This window comes from Nerophis ophidion, linkage group LG23, assembly GCF_033978795.1.
Source record: "Nerophis ophidion isolate RoL-2023_Sa linkage group LG23, RoL_Noph_v1.0, whole genome shotgun sequence".
In the NCBI taxonomy this organism is placed as follows: domain Eukaryota; kingdom Metazoa; phylum Chordata; class Actinopteri; order Syngnathiformes; family Syngnathidae; genus Nerophis; species Nerophis ophidion.
This window is the reverse complement of record NC_084633.1, coordinates 29,646,264-29,666,324: the sequence shown is the minus strand read 5'-3', so window position 1 is coordinate 29,666,324 and position 20,061 is coordinate 29,646,264. Positions and strand designations below refer to the sequence as shown.

At 40.5% G+C, this 20,061-nt stretch overlaps 1 protein-coding gene across 3 annotated transcripts in view; it reads right to left on the bottom strand.

The window, feature by feature from the left end:
- LOC133541889 (phosphoribosyl pyrophosphate synthase-associated protein 2) overlaps positions 1 to 18,572 on the bottom strand; it is a 73,168-nt gene extending 54,596 nt beyond the window's left edge. Inside the window, exon 1 of one of the 3 annotated variants that reach the window (XR_009804001.1) lies at positions 18,414 to 18,571. The gene's annotated coding sequence lies outside the window, so the exon portion shown is untranslated. Of the gene's footprint in view, positions 1 to 18,413 lie in introns of all 3 variants that reach the window. The other 2 variants (XM_061885612.1, XM_061885613.1) reach the window with 2 other exon arrangements.
- Positions 18,573 to 20,061: the final 1,489 nt, after the last annotated feature.

Here is a 20,061-nt window from a genome sequence, read left to right as displayed (position 1 = left end):
ATGGATGAAGGGAAGAACTCACGGTACGTAACTTTTTTAAGTCCATAGTCCTAGTATATTGATCCGTTGTGTCCGTCTTTGTGTGTTTTTAATCTTTTGTTAAGGAGGAGATTATTTTTTAAGGAAGCGCAGCAGCAACTGTTGTGTATTAACTTTCAGAGTGTTAGGAACTTTTTGGAGAGTGTGACGTCTTCATTTTCTGTGTTGTTTTGAGTCGCAACAGGCATTCATAAGTTCAGTTTTTTGTGAGTAACGTTAACGTTATGTCTTTGTTGCAACGCGGGGCTGATAATGTGTCTCCGGCACATTTAACTCCGTTTTGAGAGCGAAAACGCACGTATAAACTAGGGCTGAGCAATATTGCCTTTTTTTGATATCGCGATATTTTTAGGCCATATCGCGATATACGATATATATTACGATATTTTGCCTTGGCCTTGAATGAACACTTGATGCATATAATCACAGCAGTATGATGATAGTATTCGTCCTTCACTATGTGGTAGGTTACTACAGTTATGAAATTCTCTTCATTCTCTAGCGAGTGACTTTTCAAATGATGCTACATATTAGCAGTAATGCTACTTTTTATAGCAACGCTTTTTCCCCCCACGCTTGACAAATTACGGTTCTCTGTTCGTCAAATTCCCACTTGAAGCCGAACCACCGCCAAAACATGGAAACCCTGCTGTTTTTATTGGGAATTAAGACTTCCTTCATTTGATACCAGATCTGCACCTTCTTTTTCTCGTACGCCTACGTTAGCAGCTAACGTTAGCCACGGCGCTACTTCTCTGCTGGGTGAGGGCGTGTATGTGACGTATGACGTGACAGTAGTGACGTATGTAAGAATGTGCGTCTGCTTGTCTGTGAGGAGAGAAAGGAAAGAGTGAGAAGAGCCTGAATGAATGCCCGCAGCTAAAAGCAACTGCCTGAGAACGTATACTCGAATATTACGATATAGACATTTTCTATATTGCACAGAGACAAACCCGTGATATATCGTATATATCGCCCAGCCCTAGTATAGACGTAACGGACAGCAATATCTCAGGTTGGTTTCATAATGGATCAATGCAGCCGGGCCCAATAAAGCTATATAAATCTATTTAGACTTGAGTGACTAACTAAACATTATGAAGGTGCTGGAATATTTATTGCTATTATTCAGAGGTAGCCTAAAGTGAATCCTTTATTATTCAGAACAGAAATGTGTACTATATCTGATCCAGTTCTGATCTGATGAGTTACATTTCTGTGTTGTTATTGGTGTATTCTGCAACTCTAATGTCCATTTATTTAATTTAGCTTTTTTTTAATGTGGTGGCGTATTTGTCTTTTACGTCAGAAATTATTAATTAAATCAACTGGGTATGTATTGAGTTACATGTTAATGATGCTACAAACCCTGTTTCCACATGAGTTGGGAAATTGTCTTGGATGCAAATATAAACGGAATACAATGATTTGCAAATCCTTTTCAACCCATATTCAGTTGAATGCACTACAAAGACAAGATATTTGATGTTCAAACTAAAACTTTATTTTTTTTTGCAAATAATTTTCTTAGAATTTCATGGCTGCAACATGTGCCAATGTAGTTGGGAAAGGGCATGTTCACCACTGTGTTACATCACCTCTTCTTTTAACAACACTCAAACGTTTGGGAACTGAGGAAACTAATTGTTGAAGCTTTGAAAGTGGAATTCTTTCTCATTTTTGTTTCATGTAGAGCCTTAGTCATTCAACAGTCCAGGGTCACTGCTGTCTTTTTTTACGCTTCATAATGCGCCACACATTTTCCATTTGAGACAGGTCTGGACTGCAGGCGGCCCAGGAAAGTACCCGCACTCTTTTACTACGAAACCAAACTGTTTTAACACGTGGTTTGGCATTGTCTTGCTGAAATAAGCAGGGGTGTCCATGATAACGTTGCTTGGATGACAACATATGTTGCTCCAAAACCTGTATTCAGCATTAATGATGCCTTCACAGATGTGTAAGTTACCCATGCCTTGGGCACTAATACACCCCCATACCATCACAGATGCTGGCTTTTCAACTTTGCGCCCAAAGCAATCCGGATGGTTATTTTCCTCTTTCTTCTGGAGGACACCACATCCTCTGTTTCCAAATATAATTTGAAATGTGGACTCGTCAGACCACAGAACATTTTTCTACTTTGCATCAGTCCATCTTAAACGATCTCAGGCCCAGAGAAGCCAGCGGCGTTCCTTGGTGTTGTTGATAAATGGGTTTTGCTTTCCATAGTAGAGTTTTAACTTGCATTTACAGATGTAGCAACCAACTGTAGTTACTGACAGTGGTTTTATGAAGTGTTCCTGAGCCCACGTGGTGATATCCTTTGCACACTGATGTCAGTTTTTGATGCAGTACCGCCTGAGGGATCAAAGGTCCGTAATATCATCGCTTACGTGCAGTGATTTCTCCAGATTATCTGAACCTTTTGATGATTTTATGGACCGTAGATGATAAAATCCCTAAATTCCTTGCAATAACTCGTTGAGAAATGTTGTTCTAAAACTGTTCGACCATTTGCTTACAAATTGGTGACCCTCACCCCATCCTTGTTTGTGAATTACTTAACATTTCATGGAAGCTGCTTTTATACCCAATCATGGCACACACCTGTACCCAATTAGCTTGTACACCTGTGGGATGTTCCAAATAAGTGTTTGATGAGCATTTCTCAACTTTATCAGTATTTATTGCCACCTTTCCCAACTTCTTTGTCACGTGTTGCTGGCATCAAATTCTAAAGTTAATGATTATTTGCCAAAAAAAAAGTTTATCAGTTTGAACATCAAATATGTTGTCTTTGTAGCATACTTAACTGAATATGGGTTGAAAATGATTTGCAAATAATTGAATTCCGTTTGTATTTACATGTAACACAATTTCCCAACTCATATGGAAACGGGGTTTGTACAATGTATGTTCATAATATGGTTTCTCTCATTTCAGAAAGAAAAAAGCCAGCATTAGAGACTTGGTACAAAGGAAGGTGTGCACACCACAGCAAACGGCTGCACTGACTGATGCTATCCTGAATATGTTGGTAACTGACATGAGGCAACTATCAATGGTGGAGGATAAAGGTTTTAGACGAATGATTCACGTCCTCAACCCTGTTTACATTATTTTCTTGAGGAACCATTTTACCAAACTGATGGAGAGGAAGTACAAGCGGACTGACATAAAAGCCACCCAGAGTAAAATTGCTCTGACTACTGATGTTTGGACAAGTGTAGCCTACCTTGCCAATACATGCCACTACATTGGAGACGAATGGAACATGAAGTCAATCTGCCTTACGACCATGCCACTAGAGGAAACACATTCAGCATCCAACATTGCAGAATGGTTGGAATAGGTAATAGCCAGGTTTGAAATTCCTCTATGCAAAATTATTGCTATTATGCATGACAATGGTGTACTTTATAAAAAAAAAAAAAACATTTTTGTAACACCTGCCTTGTTTTATTTGGCAAGTCGAAAAGACATGGGGCCAGTATGCTGTTTTTTTAAATAAAGTATTGGAAATGATAGAAATGTAGTTTGTCTCTTTTATCCGATTATTAATCGAAGTAATAATCGACAGATTAATCGATTATCAAATTAATCGTTAGTTGCAGCCATATTCGACATTTTCCCTCTTGAAGCCAAACCACCGTCAGACGATGGACCCCATGCTGTTTTTATTGGGAATTAATTATTCCTTCATTTGTTACCAGATTGGCACCTTCTTTCTACCGTATTACCACTCGCAACACAACTAACATTTGTGATAGCAAAATTACTTGTATTCGTTTTAATAGATGATGTTCTTTGAACTGGGTACCAAAAGTTGTTGATTCGGCTCAGGAATGTGACACTTAGCAAGAGATCTATTATCTGATCAAGCTCTGTCTCCTGTGTCTTTGATGTAACATGTGGACTTTAGTTGACCTGGGCATATGTGTCATTTATTCTTGACCCCAACAGAGCTAAATTGTTCCCCTTTCCTGAGTGACCCCCCTCCTCTGGGCAAACGACACCCTCTCCCCTTCACATGACTTTGGGTATTCATTGCACTGGTGTACTGTATGTAAATGAACATGGAGGGTGGGACTTCTGAGAATGTATAATTGTCATGTCAAATTCTAAAGGAGTTAGAACAAGCTGGAACGAACGGATGTGTTGTTCTGGTATGGTCTCGCTTTGCAAAGCTTGTTATTATTTATTTGTTACTTTAATAAATCATTTTAAAGCTATTTGTCACTAAAGGATCGTCTTTAAGAAAATTTCCAAGACAAGTTGGTGTCAGAAGTGGGATCCCAAGAAGATCGCTGTTCCCGTTCGCAGAGGCTGCTGAAATGGACTGATCAACCTGGCAGCACAAAAAAGCTGACATCTCCTTCCCAGAAATTTGAAAGGACGGGAGAGTTTTGGAGGCCCCTGCGAATTGGACAGCCGTCTCTTCGGGATCAGGTTTAACACACTCCAACATCGTAACGGTAAATTAATTTAATCATCCTGACTGAAATTTTAAGACGAATCTGTGACATTTGAATTTTAAACACAAGACGAATCCTAGAAAGGTTTTTTTGTGTGACAAAGCTTGAGTGATTTATATGTTTCATACATGGGAAATTAGCCGTTCTTTTTCCGTCTCGCTGCGATTTTTAATGCTGGGTTAGAGTCCCTGGGTTAGAGTCCCAATTGTAGTGCTGGGTTAGAGTCCCTGGGTTAGAGTCCCAATTGTAGCGCTTGGTTAGAGTCCCTGGGTTAGAGTCCCAATTGTAGCGCTGGGTTAGAGTCCCTGGGTTAGAGTCCCAATTGTAGCGCTGGGTTAGAGTCCCTGGGTTAGAGTCCCAATTGTAGCGCTGGGTTAGAGTCCCTGGGTTAGAGTCCCTATTGTAGCGCTGGGTTGGAGTCCCTGGGTTAGAGTCCCAATTGTAGCGCTGGGTTAGAGTCCCTGGGTTAGAGTCCCAAAATGTAGCACTGGGTTAGTCCCTGGGTTAGAGTCCCAATTGTAGCGCTGGGTTAGAGTCCCTGGTTAGAGTCCCGATTTTTAATGCCGGGTTAGAGGCCGGAAGAAACAACACGAATTTTAGCCTGTTAAATTTAAACGAGAAGAGCGGAAAATTAAAACGAGCTTGAATATGTGGTCCAGGAAAGTTAAGCCTGAGGTATTCGATTATAATTTCCCATGTATGGGCACAATGAAAGAAAAAATGTAGAGGGATCCCTAATGTGTGTGAAAGTATGGGTGAATGAATTGAGATTTCCCAAGACTGGTTCATTTAGTATGAATGAATTGAGTAAAACATAAAAAAAAGGTTGGCGCTACTAGAGGTCAACATGCGAAAGGGAAAGACTGTGCGTGTGAAAGACTTGAATTCTTTCGAACAACATAAAGTGTTTGAAACTTAGGATGAGTGAAGCAGAAAATAAAGAAAAGATAGATCTTGCAACTGATACTTTTCCCAGTACTCTGTTTTCGAGCCATTCTCAGGGCCTGAGTCGCAATCGAAGGGTTTCTGAGGACTGGACGCCACTCTACTCCACTCTGCCCCCGCACTACGACCAGCAACTGCCAGCGGGCCCTTTTGCGGACGTCCCAGCGCCGCACCAACAACAGCAGCAGCAGCACCTGCCGATGGCACCTCTCCAGCTCCAGCTTCAGCAGCTCCCAACTCTCCCCCTCGCAACGCAGTTTCCGCCCACTAACTACCAGCGGACTCACATCAGGATGACAATCAAGGAGCATTGGGTTCATCAATTCAATATGTGACCGATAAAGTGAACAAAATGTTTCTGAGTGAGGACAGTGCTGGCAGGACTCTGGGAAGTGGCAGAACCTTCCAGGCTCCGATGATGGAATAGCCAGGACCGCAAGGGACTCTCGCTCTCGTCTTACGCCAGATGGACTAGGAAATGCGTGAAGCGATCAGAGACTGGCCGTCACCACACAGAGGTGGAGACGCGCTCGCAGCCGCATTCCAGGCTTTCTGTCGGGCATGGCGTCCCACAGGAGCAGAAATACAAAAACTTCTGCTGTTTCATCTGGGACCGGACCAGTTCGCAAAGATAGCAGCAGAGGTGCACGCGGGACATTTTGCCCCCTCCAAACTTCCTTTCTTTGTTTAAAATGCCAATTTTCTGCTGGATTTGCTCTCAATGAACTCCAAGGAAAAGATACCTGGCCGGCGGCAATTTTTGAAATCGGTCTCCAAACTACGGCACGTGGGCCGAAAGCGGCAGGCTGGGGTCCAAAATTCGGCCCTTGGATTTTTTATTAATTTTTTTGCATTTTTGGGACATGGGGGACTTGTGGGACCCCACCACGGACTGATTTTTGAACACTTTGAGGACTGCCGCTGTGAAATGAACGCGGGATGGAGCAGAGGATGAGGAAGAGGCAAGAAGAAAGATGGACGTGGCCGTAACTATTGTTTCACGTGCGGAAAGGAAGGTCACTGGAGTCGTGACTGTCCTGAGAATAAACGGGATGGACAGCGGGACTATTGGGGTAGAGAGGATGGAGGCCAACTCAGAAACAATTCAGATTGACTGACCGGCTCGGGACCTGAGACAACGAAACAGATAAGTGTTGCACCCACACCCTCTCACGACAACACCATACTAACCGCTAACCGCAATGAAGACGCGCTTGCTTTTACTGATACATTGCTGTTTGCTAAGGTGCAAGACAGAATTAGGGAATTAGAAGAACGTGAACAGCCAATGATTGGGACATATGCTTTTTGTGAGGACTTAGCATACAAGAAAATGCCGATGATTGTGTGTGATGTGGGTGGAAGGTCATTGACGTTTCTTGTCGATTCTGGAGCGACAAACAGCGTAATTCAAAAGAGTGAATTCTCTACAAAATTGAGTGGTAGAACTATGTTTTCCACTAGTGCGAGTGGGCAAACTGTCTAGAAAAGTTTTCAATACCAATTCGTTGTACATGGGTGACAGCTGATTGTACAATGACAACGAAACATTCGTTTTTAACGTCTGATCTTTGTCCAATCAATCTGTTGGGTCGTGATTTAATGTTGAAATGGGGTATCAGAATCACACCGATGCCAGAAGGCCTCAAAGATGAGAGGAATGCAAATGGGTCGAATTTTGTCACATTGGAGGTGAATTGTCCGCTCTATATCTATCAGTGGTGGGTAACGACCACTGCTTTGCAGGATCTAGAGAGCACAATGTCACCCTGTTTAAATCCAGTATCTGACAAAATTGAATCTGAAAGCATGTATTGTGTGTCACATGTTCGTGAAGGTCCGGACCAAGAATATGAAGCTTCATTCTATCATGATTTGAATGATAGTTTGTTTATTAATGACGTCTATTATGATGGATGCAAATGCGCAGTTGCAGTAAAATTAACTCCATCACAAGAAATATTGGATCAAGTTGAAAATTCCAGTCCGCACATTCCGATAGCAAAGGCTAAATCTGATAATTGGCAGGATTTAAATCCTTTTATGCATGACTGTTTATTGGCAAAGGATTAGCAACCGTGTGCACGCGGGAAAAAATGTATTCTATTTGCAAACAGTCGATGCATATAGAAATAATTATGCGGCAAAAATTAATGTGCTACGTTCGGTGCAATTAGCATCTCCGACTGACGAAAGGTATGACGCACACCTGACTTTGACTGCGGTGACTTCTCCGACTGAGATTTCACCCTTGTTGGCGCAAGTGCCGAGTAGTTTGTGGGCGAGGAACAACAGGCATGGGCTAATTCTGGTGCTGTTTTCCGGGATGGAGCCTATTTTGGCCCTGACGGGAAGCTTTGTATGAATGTTGTCTGTCTATCTGTGTTGGCCCTGCGATGAGGTGGCGACTTGTCCTGGGTGTACCCCGCCTTCCGCCCGATTGTAGCTGGGATAGGCACCAGCGCCCCCCGCGTCCCCAAAGGAAATGAGCGGCAGAAAATGGATGGATGGATGGGAAGCCTTGTCTTCCTAAACGCTTGTTTGATTGTTATGCGAAATTGACTCATGGGTTGGACCATGTGTCAAAGGGAGGGATGTGTCAAGCAGTACAGCAATTCTGGTTTACTAAGGGCTTTTACGCTTTCACAGAAGATTTCTGTAAAAGTTGTTTGATTTGTCCTCAAAATAATCAAGGTAAACTTAGACAATTACCAGAATAAGCACACCCACCGCCAAGTAGGGCCTTTGAGCATGTCATGATGGATTTCATTGGACTTACACCCAGTGAAGGAAAAAATATTGTCTAGTGATGGTTGATATGTTTTCAAAATGGGTAGAAGCCTTCCCAGCGAAACATGCTTCTTCCGCTGCAGTGGCAAAAGCAGTTTTAACTGAAATTGTGGCAAGGTGTGGCATTCCGAAGAAGTTATCGAGTGACAATAGTTCACATTTTGTAAATGAGGTGATACAGCAATCGTCTGATTATTTGCAAATTGATTTGATAACTCATTGCAGCTACCATCCACAATCAGGAGGTGCTGTTGAAAGAGAAAACGGAACAATTCAATTAAAACTTGCCAAATGTTGTGAGGAGACTAAGCTCAGCTGGCCTAAATGTTTGCGGATAGTTCTCATGTACATGCGTATGCGCGTGCGTCACAACCTGTCACCTTTTGAGATTCTGTTTGCAGTCCCACCTAATGTGGGGATAGGACCATTAGGACCGCCAATTGAGACGACCCTGGTGAAGACGGACTGGTAAGATATTGTATATCTTTAACAAAGTGTTTTGCTAATATTCGAAGGCAAGTCTCTTCGGCGCTTCCGGGGCGAGCGGATCATCCTCTACACACCATTGTGCCGGGCGACTTTGTGCTCATCAAGAACTTCAGACGGAAGAGCTGGAAACAACGAAGCTGGCTCGGCCCGTTCAAAGTTCTCCTCGTCACCCACACTGCAGTGAAAGTGAAAGAACGGCCGACGTGGGTCCACGCTTTGCATTGCAAGGCGATTTCGGGTCCTGTAGCGGTGGCCGCAGCAGAGGCGTGAGGAGCTGTAAAATCGCTTTTGGCTCCTACGGCAGGATCCGCAGCTGCGTAAACGAGGGTAACACACACCTCCCTCGCATCACACCTTTGGAGAAACGTAACTAGTTTGCAGACACAGTTGAAGGCGCTGAGGGCCAAAAATCACCAGGACAAACAGAAGAAAAGAGGTTGGGGAACACAAGAAGATTTGCGCAAAGGACAAGCGACGGATTAAAGTTTTCCCCCTGGTGCGCATACAGGGGATCAGGATCGAGTTCAATGAGGAGTTCATTGTGTGTTGCCTTGTGGGTAATGACACTTGTTGCGTTACCATGGTTTTGGATGCACGTAGGAGGCGGAGGACAAATTGACAGGAACGTGACAGCGCCACTTTCAAATTCAGGCAATCCTCCGCTCTCACAACGTGTGAAAAGAGAGGATGGGTCTGTTTTGGATGATATGTGGCTGCATGCACTTGCCAAGTCAATAAATCATACCAGTGTGTATACGCTTAATTATTGGTACCAGTATGCAAAATATGCAGCGGATTCGCATAATCGTTCAAACTTCTATGTCTGTACATATATGCCTATAGCGACGTCCAATCCACATGTCACACCTAAGCCTGTAATGGAGGGTTATAGATATTTTCCAAGGAAGTGTTATCCATACCTATTTGCAGCAAATCTGAATGATACGGTTACGGCACATACGGGGACACCTTTGTCTTCGCTTAAAGATCCGAAGTTAAATTTTTATGATCTGTGGTCCGATAATGATACAAATGTGCTTTTTGGTCCAGTTTATATTAGGCCATGTATGAAATTTGTGTGTTATGCGGTATCTTGGAGCCTTACAGAGCCGCCAGTGCAGATGGGACAAATTCCACTGATGTATTGTTTAAATGTGACTAGTCCATGCACTGCATATCACGGTAACACTAGTTTGAACATTTCACAGGCTGCGCAAGGAGGGGGTTGTTCTCCCTATTTTACGGTTCCAGATCAAACTGGCACGGGGCCTCAGTAGGATGTTCTGTGGCTTTAATGTTTATGTTAGATTGTCATATAATTGGGGGGGGGCTGTTGTGCTATGATAACAGCTGCTGACCACTCTTACATTGTGTCAGCTGTTCCGAGCCATAGGGGAAAGCGTAAGTATGCCCCCCATGATGCGGTTTGGGGTAAAAATGTGCCTGCAGATCATAAACTTTGCACAGCAGGAGAAAAGGTGGCATTGTCATTGTTTCCACAGGTGGGCGTGGGGAAACTCATGCTGAGAATGGAGACACTGAATTATCGGTTTTCAGGTTTTGTAATTCGACAGTTACTATTATGAAGGCGTTACGGACTGTGACTTTGCAAAATCGTATAGTATTAGACCATTTGGTAGCGAGCGTCGCAGGATTTGTGCTATGCTGAATTCATCGTGCTGTACGTACATTCCAGACAACCCTGGAGATGGTTCCGTAATTGCGCAGGATATTCAAAATTTGACTTCTCTGCGAGACGCAATAGGAGGAGATTTTGTGGTGGATCGATCCGTCCTGGGTAGCAAACTGGTGTTCGTGGTTAATGCAAATTGGGAAGATTATGTTAGTGGTCTTAGCTCTATTGTTTGTCTTGTCAATTGTGTGATTCCGTTGATAAGATCACTAATTACGCGTATGATTTCGTCTACGTTCGTTTAGTACACAGCTTTGGGACAAGGTAGGGTAGATTTCAAGGATGAAAATGAAGATCCGTTCTTTGAGATGTTACTTGATTATAATGTTGATTAGGTTGAGTAATTGTGTGGTGTTTTGTTTTTTATTTTTAATGATGTATTACTTTCTAAGGTTTATTTGGTGTGTGTTATTTTCGCTAGTTAGTAATTTCATTATTTTTAGTTTATTATAGGTAATAAAAGGGAGGATTGTGATAGCAAAATTACTGGTATTCGTTTTAATAGATGATGTTCTTTGAACTGGGTACCAAAAGTTGTTGATTGGGCCCAGGAATGTGACACTTAGCAAGAGATCTATTATCTGATCAAGCTCTGTCTCCTGTGTCTTTGATGTAACATGTGGACTTTAGTTGACCTGGGCATATGTGTCATTTATTCTTGACCCCCAACAGAGCTAAATTGTTCCCCTTTCCTGAGTGACCCCCCTCCTCTGGGCAAACGACACCCTCTCCCCTTCACAGGACTTTGGGTATTCATTGCACTGGTGTACTGTATGTAAATGAGCATGGAGGGTGGGACTTCTGAGAATGTATAATTGTCATGTCAAATTCTAAAGGAGTTAGAACAAGCTGGAACGAACGGATGTGTCGTTCTGGTTTGGTCTCGCTTTGCAAAGCTTGTTATTATTTGTTTGTTACTTTAATAAATAATTTTAAAGCTATTTGTCACTAAAGGATCGTCTTTAAGAAAATTTCCACAACACATTACCCATGCTGCTACCACTCTGATCCGCGAGGGCGTATACGTATGTGACGTATGACGTGACAGTATGTGACGTATGTAAGACGGTGCGCTTGCTGTCTGTGAGATGGAGACACAGGAAAGAGTGGGAAGAGCCTGTAGTGAAATGCCAGCAGCTAAAAGCATCTCGAATATCACATTATAATCATTTTCTATATCGCACAGAGACAAACCCTTCTCTGTGAGATATAGGTTGGCGGCCTCAGAACAATAGTGCTACGCTTTACATCAGGTCTAACCATCAAAACATCGATAAATTGTCTTACAGTACGATCATGCTATTCTGTTACTCCGTGTTATTCAGGGATATTTCTACCTAAATAAATGTTTTATGGTAGATTGAAATAAAGTGTATTGTCATGGCAGCGGAGACTTTCTCTCTTTGAACAATCTTGTCTTCTTATTCGCTACCACTGAGACTAGGTTTAATATTAGAGGCAAGCATGCTACTGCCCTATGCAGCCCAAATCGGGTAATTGCAGTTCACCACACATTATTGCCATGGTATATTATTTTATGACCTGTTCTGGTTAATAGTCTGCAGAGTGTTTAACAGGCTGAATATTACATTTTAGTAACAGGTAGAGAAGATTAAAACATGTCATGCAGAGCTATGAATGCCATTAACTTGTAATACCGTGCAGAAGTTTGGGGAAATAATTCCATAAGCACACTATGACACTATGACCATCATAAGGCGGGATATAAGGATCACACAAATACATTTTACTTACATTCAAAACTATTGAAATGTAAAGATCTTGTGGAACTACAAACAGTACAAATTACATGTAAAACGAAATAAAGTGTAAAGTGAGTAAAATATTATTGATAATATATTTTATTAGGACCGGTATATCATTGTAAATAATAATAATAATTATGATAAGACAGCCAGTTATTTGATGTATAAATAAGGGTTGGGAATAAATATGTTTAATTTCTTCCCACTCCTTTTTGGATATAAAAAAACTCTGACCATTATGTATGATTTTCATTTTTTGTGTGTTTTCATTGTGATTTTTTTTTTTTACCTTACTATAATGTTATCAAGATTGTTTCATTTTTCCATTATTTTTTATAGTGTTTTGTTTTTACCATGTCCAAAATAAACTACTACTACTAACGTGTACAACATTTAAAGTACAAAATATCAGAAACATTTAATCATCTAGAAAAAATATTGCCTAACATCTTTGACAATCCCAGCATAATTGATACAATCCACATTTTGTGTTATTAATACTTGAAACTGTTATCTAAACATGGAACAGCACAGGTCCTGTTTTCATTTTATTAATAATGCTGATTTAATAAGAGTTCATAAAAATGAGGCAAGAAAAAAATGTCAATTAAATTCGGGGTTGCTCTGTGGTCTCCGGCGAAAGGATTGTACAGAACCTTCGAAGTAGACTATTTTGGGTAGCACCTAAGTCATCTACCCTTAGCATATTCAGTAGGAATATTGTAGCATTCACTATTGTAGTGGCTAGAAGGTTGATTGTGTAAAATTGGAAGGCACATATTCCGTACAATTGACCACTAAATGGTAACACCCGAATAAGTTTTTCAACTTGTTTAAGTCGGGGTCCACGTTAATCAATTAATGGCAATAGCGTCTCCTTGCCACACTCGCTGGAATAAAGATGTTCTGTATTTTTTCAAATTGGAGAAGATTAGGTTGACATTGAATGGTTGTTCTGCAAAGTTTAAAACATTGTGGGGTGTTTTTCTGAAATGCGTAAGAGAGACTGATCTCCAAATTATGTCTGATTGAAACCATAAATATGGAGGTTGTTTATGAGCCTTTTGTATGTTTGTTGTATCTCTGGGGTCATTTAGTAATGCAGCTGTCTGTGGTTGAATGTTGATATCTAAAGTGTGTGTGTTTTTCTAATTTCTCAAATTAATTATTTGTTTGTTGTTGTTACTTGCTGGGGGGTGAGGGAAAAAACAAAAAACATTTGATGTGTTAGACGAGGGGTGACAAACTAAATTTAGCTCAGGAGCCATGTGGAGGAAAATCTGTGCACACGCCGGCCAGACTATTAATACCACGGCATTAAAAATAAAAAATAAAGACAACTTCAGATTGCTTTTTTATCTTACTTTGGCCAAAAACAGAACAAACACATTCTGAAAATATTACGATAAAAATATAGAAAAAAATACCGGCAGCGGTAAAGCTTAGTTTCATGAAGAAAAGAAAAAAAGTGAATTAATGTTTATAACTGAATACATTTCTATATACATAGAATTTTTTTTTCTTTTGTATTATTATTTTTAATGACTTAAGTAACGTTTATGACAACCTTTTTACAAAACACAATATAAAAAGTGAGATTTTAAAGGATACTGCATATATCTATCATTTGTTTTCCAAACGCAGTGCTGGAATTTAACCTCGGCAACCCCGGCAATTTCCGCAACAGCCCTCTCATTTGCTGTAATGCCCTAAAAAATTGACCAACAATTGCGGCAACAACTTACTGTGACCGCCTTTGACATTTTATTTATTAATGGACAAGGGATTTCATTTTCAACAGCATAATGATAAATTGCAATAAAATTCCAGGCGTTCCTTTATAAATTACCGAAACGCCCTCAATTAGTAATGCAATTTAGACAACATGAAGTCAGGTGCATGCGCACCAGCAGTGTTTATTTTTTTAATCATGGCGGATTGACCAAGTTAATCTTGATCTAGGGTTGTACCCTCGGAGTATACTTTGTCAGCAGACCTACATGTCACACTAAGGGTGGCCGTATGAACAACCCCAACACTGTCCATAAACATGTCCATCTAGTGAGACCACACTAAACAACGACAAACACATTTTGAAAGAATATTTGCACCGCAACACAACACAAACTCAACAGAACACATCCTCAGAATTGCTTGCAGGACCAACTCTTCCGGGACGCTACGGTCATTTTCCCTCGCGTGTTTAAGAGTGCACTGCTCTTAGATGGAAACAGGTGTGGACAATATTGGAAACACTTGTCCCCACACTAAAAGTATACAACGAAGGAGAAAAACTGCATGATGTTGCTTTCATTTTGACAATACAGGGTCCATCAGCTGCTGTGACAGAGAGTTAGTGAGGTGAGAAAACACGCTGTCACTCCTGTTGTTGGCCAAACTGTTTTACTGAACCACAAGGGGGCGTTGGAGGAGGACACAACTTGTTTATCAGACTTTATCTTCATTAGCCAAACTGCTTTGTGTTTTATTTTGATTTCAAAAAGTAAACGCCATGTTTTTTTGTTTTTCTTTTACACTACTTGTGTTTTTTAATGTCATAAAGGTATTTCTTAAAAAACACTTGACAAAATGCCGAAGCAACTATTTCCAGATCAACACCGTATGAAAAAAGGAGGGAGACAACGGCCGCAGGAACCTATTATGCACCTCATATTTATTTGAGAGTTATTGAAATATCTTGTGTGACATCATGCACAAAAGTGCACCTTATTTGTTTTTAACTATTGTAGTGGCATTCTGTACAAAGTACACATTAATTTAGTGTTGTTTTGATATGTCATCTTAGTGATATAGTGCACAAAATGGCACTTATAGGTTGTTTTAAAATGTCTCTGACAATCTTGCACTTTCTGTTTTGGAAATGACATGAAAGTCTGTGCCACTGCTTAATAACTGCTTAATAAATACAGTTTTGGTCAATTGACTTATTTGTGATATCCCTCTCTGCATGAAAGTTTAAAATGAGCATATATTAACGCAGTATGAACAAGAATGTTTTAATGTAGACACATAGAATCATCATACTGCTGTGATTATATGCATCAAGTGTTAATTCAAGGCGAAGGCAGAATATGGAGATATATATCGTGTATCGTGACATGGCCTAAAAATACCGAGATATTAATAAAAGGCCATATCGCCCAGCCCTAGTGGGATCCCATTTTTATGACTTGATGGGGTCCCTGGGACCCTATTTAGAAAATTCCTAGCACCAACACTGATGGAGTATTTAAGCGTGCAAAAGAGCAGCAGGCGGCCTGTTCTAATACTAATCAAAATCATCCCGAGGGCCATTGACAATTCATTCGTGGACCGGATCTGGCACGCGGGCCTTGACTTTCACGCATAAGTGTAAGACTGTTCCTTTCAATTATGTATCTAAAAACCCAATGAACAGGGTGTGGCATCGGGATATAAACAAACCATTTTGACATTTAGGGCAGACAAAAGATATATGATGTATCCAAAGATGATGTCATGGATAGGAATGTCTGATGATGGTTGTCAATAAAAATTAATTGAAAAAAATAAAGAAAAATAAACCAATAAACAAAGTTTTTTGTTCAAAATGTGGCGGGGCTGGCAGTGACAATTGCAAAAACCCAAACACACCCTCGGGCTACTGAAATATACCGACGCTGAGTCACGTGTGGCACTGAGTGGTATGTTTTTCCACTTCTTCTTTTTTTTTAATTTTTTGTCCTTTCCAGCTTCTGAGGCAGTGGTTCTTAACCTTGTTGGAGGTACCGAACCCCATTAGTTTCATATGTGCATTCATCAAACCCTTCTTAGTAAAAATAAAAGTATTTTTTTCAAATTCAAGACAAAGTTATGTGTTTTTGATAACACTTTAGTATGGAGAAGTAACAAGGACTTAATTTAAAGGCTTTTGGACACTAGGGGAACATATTCTAAGTAACAAAGACTTAATTTATTTGGTTAGGGTTAGGGTTATAATGTGGCCATGCTGAATAAGGCATTAATAAGTACATAAAGATGACTAGTTAAGAGCCAATTTGTTTCTAATTTGCATGTTAATAAGCAACTAATTCATGGTGAATATGTTCCCATACTAAAGTGTTACCATGTTTTTTTACTGGTGCACAAAATGAACCGTGTATGAACATCACCTTGTTCAAAGAACAAAACCAACACAGTGCATCAACTTACAACAACACAACACACCTGCAAATCAGTGTTACTTCTGCTGTTGCCGTATCCGTAATACGGCAATACGGAGAAGTTTTTATTGACACGATGAGTCGGGTGTGTTTTGACCTCCGCCGAACCCCTGAGACCGACTCACCGAACCCCTAGGGTTCGATCAAACCTGGTTAAGAACCACTGTTCTAAGGCAAATCTTTTAGTTGATGTAGATGCCCATATCGGCTGTTCAGATTTACTTTACAAAAGAGAAGTGTAGGATACTTCTCTTGTTGCCTTATTTTGACTTTATTAAATGTATTTATATTATCATTAGGTGAAACAGGGTCGGAGCAGGAGGGAATAGAACAGTGGTTCTTAACCTGGGTTCGATCGAACCCTAGGGGTTCGGTGAGTCGGGCTTAGGGGTTCGGCGGTGGTCAAAACACATCGTGTAAAAAATAACTTCTCTCTATCGGCGTATTACGGATACGGCAACAGCAGAAGTCAGACTGATTTGCAGGTGTGTAATTTGTTGTGAGTTTATGCAGTGTTGGTTTTGTTGTTTGAACAAGGTGATGTTCATGCACGGTTCATTTTGTGCACCAGTAAAAAAAACATTGTAACACTTTAGTATGGGGAACACATATTAACCATCAAGTAGTTGCTTATTAACATGCAAATTAGTAACATATTGGATCTTAACTAGTCATTGTTAAGTACTTATTAATGCCTTATTCGGCATGGCCTTATTATAACCCTAACCAAATAACTCTAAAATAAGTCTTTGTTACTTAGAATATGTTCCCCGAGTGTCCCAAAAACTCTAAATTAAGTCTTTGTTACTTAGAATATGTTCCCCATACTTAAGTGTTACCAAAAACATATACCCTATTTTTCTGACTATAAGTCGCAGTTTTTTTTCCATAGTTTGGCCGGGGGTGCGACTTACACTCAGGGGCGACTTATGTGTGAAATTATTAACACATTACCGTTAAATATCAAATAATATTATTTAGCTCATTCACGTAAGAGACTAGACGTATAAGAGCTCATGGGATTTATCGATTAGGAGTGACAGATTGTTTGGGTTTTATCAAATAAAATTTCCCCCAAAAATGTGACTTATACTCCAGTGCAACTTATATATGTTTTTTCCCTTCTTTATGCATTTTCGGTGGGTGCGACTTATACTCCGGAGCGACTTATACTCCGAAAAATACGGTAACTTTGTCTTGAATTTGAAAAAAAAGGGAGGGTTCGGTGAATGCGCATATGAAACTGGTGGGGTTCGGTACCTCCAACAAGGTTAAGAACCACTGGGATAGAAAGAAAAAAAAAAGGAATGTGGGGATAAGAGGGGGATTAAACAGAGAAACAAACACAACAACAGCAAACACAACAACAACAATAAAACTACACCAGCACATACGATATGTACAAATATGTTTGTAAAAGTGATACCAAAGAAGCAGTTAGTGAAAAAAAAAAATATACAAATGATAATGAGCATTTTTACAATACAACTGGAGCAATACAAATACCACTTCTTAAGATATGTCCGCCTTTCACCAACATTCAGACACTTTTAGTAAACATGTGCTGCCTCCGTGACGACATACATGTCGCTCGGGAAGTTAGTTATAAATTCAAACCAAATTGGACCTGGAGGCTTCCCTTAGTGACGTCACCCGCTCACAAATGTGATATTAATTCATTTCTCACGGACACCCTATTAGCTTCTCTGCTGGCGCTAAGCTAGCTGTATAGCAACCGTATTTATGCGCTATTATTATACATTTGGTTGCATTTTCAACACGAGTCGGGGTATTTTTTTTCCACGCGGGTACACTTGTTTTAAACAGTAAAGTGGAATTGTTTGAGTCACTTGCAGTAACGGCGACGACATCTGCGTCGGCTAACGCTCAGCTCGACACGCGCCACACATTATGGAGTCGCGTCGAAGCTCCTGAACGCACCGCGTATATATTCCTTAGGTCGAGTGGCTACCGTAAAAAAAATGGAATAAACCTACATTAAACTTCTTACCAGTTTGTGTCGGCTTCGGTTACCGTCCCGCAACCAACAGGGTTTTAATTGTTCGAGCCTCTCGTTGTTCAGCCTATTTTTCTACTCCATCTGCTTGCGCCGATCAGTTTGGAAGGACGGACCAGCTGGACCAATCACAGGCGAGACAATGGAAACAAGCCAGGTCTGAAGGCGCGTTCATGCGCACTGGTAAACTATAGTTCCCTCGCAAATAACTTCTCGATTCGCCTTGGGATGTCTGATGCTTTCACAAAAGTGGCCGCAATTTACAATTTTACCCTGAACGTCACATTCACTTTTCGCTATTCTTTCAGTTGTGGCCAAAAGTGTAAAAACACTTGTGAAAGACATAATGTCATGGCTGTCCTGAGTTTCAAATCATTTCTACAACTCTTTTTTTTTTTTATTGGAGCACATACTTGTGTCTCACAAAAACATTCATGAAGTTTGGTTCTTTTATGAATTTAGGGTCTACTGAAAATGTGACCAAATATGCTGGGTCAAAAGTATACATACAGAAATGTTAAAATTTTGCAAGTTTCACTGCAATAAGGCGCTTTTGGTAGCCATCCACAAGCTTCTGGCAAGCTTCTGTTTGAATTTTTGACCGCTCCTCTTGACAAAATTGGTGCAGTTCAGCTAAATGTGTTGGTGCCCCCTGACACCCCTTCTCAACTGTCTATGCGACGTCAAGGCTTGGTTAGCCCAGAATTTTTTAATAATGAATGATGGAAAAATGGAAATTTCAGTTTTTGATTCGGGACTTGGGACCATTGCAAAATTATGTGCGTCCCAAAGTCACCAGCCTTGGCGTCACTATAGACAGCGATTTTAAACTTGACAAACAAGTCAATGGCGTTTTAAAATCGTGTTTTTATCGCCTTTGTCTTTTAGTAAAGGTTAAACCGTTTTTATCTTTTAACCTTTTTGAACAAGTCATGCATGCTTTTATTTCAAGTCGCCTGGACTACTGCAATGCACTTTATGCTGGCATTAGTCAAAAAGCTCTCTCCCGGTTGCAGTTAGTCCAGAACGCGGCAGCACGACTTTTAACAGGGGCCAGGAAACGCCAGCATATAACCCCAATTCTTCAGAGTTTGCACTGGCTCCCTGTTCATTTTAGAATTGATTTTAAAACATTGCTGTTGGTTTTGAAATCTTTACTTGGACTGGCACCTCAGTATATCTCGGACCTCATCCAAATTTACACTCCTGCGCGCACTCTGAGGTCCGAGAGCCAGTTCCAGCTCGTGGTGCCCAAGACCAGATTTAAAACCAGGGGAGACAGGGCCTTCTCTGTGGTCGGCCCTAAGCTCTGGAACACTCTGGCCCTCCGTGTTCAAACTGCTTCCACAGTGGAATGTTTTAAGTGTTGTCTTAAGACCCACTTTTATTCTTTGACTTGTAACACTGCGTGAGTTGTGTGGTCCTCTGTTGTCCTCTGTGTTTTTTATACATTTTGATTTCTGTTTTACTCTTTTAATTGCTTTTACGCTTTAAAATTGTTTTTAATCATATTTATTTTTATATTGGTTTTATATTTATTTATTTTTTGTTTTAATTCAGTCATTGGTGGAGCATAATATTGTTTTTAATATTGTTTTTAACATGGCTGTGCAGCACTTTGGAAACGTTCTTGTTGTTTAAA